This window comes from Hypomesus nipponensis, chromosome 20 (genome assembly GCF_054491055.1).
Source record: "Hypomesus nipponensis isolate SF chromosome 20, ASM5449105v1, whole genome shotgun sequence".
Lineage (NCBI taxonomy): Eukaryota > Metazoa > Chordata > Actinopteri > Osmeriformes > Osmeridae > Hypomesus > Hypomesus nipponensis.
Window position 1 is genome coordinate 457501 of NC_140380.1, and position 2500 is coordinate 460000.

At 47.0% G+C, this 2500-nt stretch overlaps 9 non-coding genes across 9 annotated transcripts in view; all 9 read left to right on the forward strand.

Annotated features, from left to right (window-relative positions):
- Nucleotides 1-68: 68 nt before the first annotated feature.
- LOC146239606 (5S ribosomal RNA) lies at nucleotides 69-187 on the forward strand. Its single transcript, XR_014735732.1, has one exon. It is a non-coding gene; the product is annotated as a 5S ribosomal RNA (ribosomal RNA).
- Nucleotides 188-365: 178 nt separating this feature from the next.
- Nucleotides 366-484, forward strand: LOC146239607 (5S ribosomal RNA). The gene has a single exon (XR_014735733.1). It is a non-coding gene; the product is annotated as a 5S ribosomal RNA (ribosomal RNA).
- Nucleotides 485-668: 184 nt separating this feature from the next.
- Nucleotides 669-787, forward strand: LOC146239608 (5S ribosomal RNA). The gene has a single exon (XR_014735734.1). It is a non-coding gene; the product is annotated as a 5S ribosomal RNA (ribosomal RNA).
- A 186-nt stretch (nucleotides 788-973) lies between these two features.
- LOC146239609 (5S ribosomal RNA) lies at nucleotides 974-1092 on the forward strand. The gene has a single exon (XR_014735736.1). It is a non-coding gene; the product is annotated as a 5S ribosomal RNA (ribosomal RNA).
- Nucleotides 1093-1260: 168 nt separating this feature from the next.
- Nucleotides 1261-1379, forward strand: LOC146239610 (5S ribosomal RNA). Its single transcript, XR_014735737.1, has one exon. It is a non-coding gene; the product is annotated as a 5S ribosomal RNA (ribosomal RNA).
- A 174-nt stretch (nucleotides 1380-1553) lies between these two features.
- LOC146239611 (5S ribosomal RNA) lies at nucleotides 1554-1672 on the forward strand. Its single transcript, XR_014735738.1, has one exon. It is a non-coding gene; the product is annotated as a 5S ribosomal RNA (ribosomal RNA).
- Nucleotides 1673-1854: 182 nt separating this feature from the next.
- On the forward strand, nucleotides 1855-1973 carry LOC146239612 (5S ribosomal RNA). Its single transcript, XR_014735739.1, has one exon. It is a non-coding gene; the product is annotated as a 5S ribosomal RNA (ribosomal RNA).
- Nucleotides 1974-2145: 172 nt separating this feature from the next.
- Nucleotides 2146-2264, forward strand: LOC146239613 (5S ribosomal RNA). The gene has a single exon (XR_014739598.1). It is a non-coding gene; the product is annotated as a 5S ribosomal RNA (ribosomal RNA).
- Nucleotides 2265-2450: 186 nt separating this feature from the next.
- The window catches only part of LOC146239614 (5S ribosomal RNA), a 119-nt gene continuing 69 nt past the window's right edge, over nucleotides 2451-2500 (forward strand). Inside the window, exon 1 of the ribosomal RNA XR_014735740.1 lies at nucleotides 2451-2500. This exon is cut by the window's right edge and continues 69 nt beyond it. This is a non-coding gene — a ribosomal RNA (5S ribosomal RNA).

Here is a 2500-nt window from a genome sequence, read left to right on the forward strand (position 1 = left end):
GAGACTACCTTGCATTGTCAATTGCTAAATCTGTATATGGATAAGTAGCCTATGGTTGTCAACTTATTTCGTACGGCCATACCAGCCTGGCAACGCCCGATCTCGTCTGATCTCGGAAGCTAAGCAGGGTCGGGCCTGGTTAGTACTTGGATGGGAGACCGCCTGGGAATACCAGGTGCTGTATGCTCTTTTGCTCATTCACTTAGAAACTGAAATCTTGCAATATGCACAAGTAGTCCTTCATGAAAGGGGCTGGAAGCTGTTTTCATTTTGACACGAGAGAGAGAGAGAGAGAGAGAGACCACCTTGCATTGTCAATTGCTAAATCTGTATATGGATAAGTAGCCTATGGTTGTCAACTTATTTCGTACGGCCATACCAGCCTGGCAACGCCCGATCTCGTCTGATCTCGGAAGCTAAGCAGGGTCGGGCCTGGTTAGTACTTGGATGGGAGACCGCCTGGGAATACCAGGTGCTGTATGCTCTTTTGCTCATTCACTTAGAAACTGACATCTTGCAATATGCACAAGTAGTCCTTCATGAAAGGGGCTGGAAGCTGTTTTCATTTTGACACGAGAGAGAGAGAGAGAGAGAGAGAGAGAGACTACCTTGCATTGTCAATTGCTAAATCTGTATATGGATAAGTAGCCTATGGTTGTCAACTTATTTCGTACGGCCATACCAGCCTGGCAACGCCCGATCTCGTCTGATCTCGGAAGCTAAGCAGGGTCGGGCCTGGTTAGTACTTGGATGGGAGACCGCCTGGGAATACCAGGTGCTGTATGCTCTTTTGCTCATTCACTTAGAAACTGACATCTTGCAATATGCACAAGTAGTCCTTCATGAAAGGGGCTGGAAGCTGTTTTCATTTTGACACGAGAGAGAGAGAGAGAGAGAGAGAGAGAGAGACTACCTTGCATTGTCAATTGCTAAATCTGTATATGGATAAGTAGCCTATGGTTGTCAACTTATTTCGTACGGCCATACCAGCCTGGCAACGCCCGATCTCGTCTGATCTCGGAAGCTAAGCAGGGTCGGGCCTGGTTAGTACTTGGATGGGAGACCGCCTGGGAATACCAGGTGCTGTATGCTCTTTTGCTCATTCACTTAGAAACTGAAATCTTGCAATATGCACAAGTAGTCCTTCATGAAAGGGGCTGGAAGCTGTTTTCATTTTGACACGAGAGAGAGAGAGACCACCTTGCATTGTCAATTGCTAAATCTGTATATGGATAAGTAGCCTATGGTTGTCAACTTATTTCGTACGGCCATACCAGCCTGGCAACGCCCGATCTCGTCTGATCTCGGAAGCTAAGCAGGGTCGGGCCTGGTTAGTACTTGGATGGGAGACCGCCTGGGAATACCAGGTGCTGTATGCTCTTTTGCTCATTCAATTAGAAACTGACATCTTGCAATATGCACAAGTAGTCCTTCATGAAAGGGGCTGGAAGCTGTTTTCATTTTGACACGAGAGAGAGAGAGAGAGAGACTACCTTGCATTGTCAATTGCTAAATCTGTATATGGATAAGTAGCCTATGGTTGTCAACTTATTTCGTACGGCCATACCAGCCTGGCAACGCCCGATCTCGTCTGATCTCGGAAGCTAAGCAGGGTCGGGCCTGGTTAGTACTTGGATGGGAGACCGCCTGGGAATACCAGGTGCTGTATGCTCTTTTGCTCATTCAATTAGAAACTGACATCTTGCAATATGCACAAGTAGTCCTTCATGAAAGGGGCTGGAAGCTGTTTTCATTTTGACACGAGAGAGAGAGAGAGAGAGAGAGAGAGACTACCTTGCATTGTCAATTGCTAAATCTGTATATGGATAAGTAGCCTATGGTTGTCAACTTATTTCGTACGGCCATACCAGCCTGGCAACGCCCGATCTCGTCTGATCTCGGAAGCTAAGCAGGGTCGGGCCTGGTTAGTACTTGGATGGGAGACCGCCTGGGAATACCAGGTGCTGTATGCTCTTTTGCTCATTCACTTAGAAACTGAAATCTTGCAATATGCACAAGTAGTCCTTCATGAAAGGGGCTGGAAGCTGTTTTCATTTTGACACGAGAGAGAGAGAGAGAGACCACCTTGCATTGTCAATTGCTAAATCTGTATATGGATAAGTAGCCTATGGTTGTCAACTTATTTTGTACGGCCATACCAGCCTGGCAACGCCCGATCTCGTCTGATCTCGGAAGCTAAGCAGGGTCGGGCCTGGTTAGTACTTGGATGGGAGACCGCCTGGGAATACCAGGTGCTGTATGCTCTTTTGCTCATTCACTTAGAAACTGACATCTTGCAATATGCACAAGTAGTCCTTCATGAAAGGGGCTGGAAGCTGTTTTCATTTTGACACGAGAGAGAGAGAGAGAGAGAGAGAGAGAGAGACTACCTTGCATTGTCAATTGCTAAATCTGTATATGGATAAGTAGCCTATGGTTGTCAACTTATTTCGTACGGCCATACCAGCCTGGCAACGCCCGATCTCGTCTGATCTCGGAA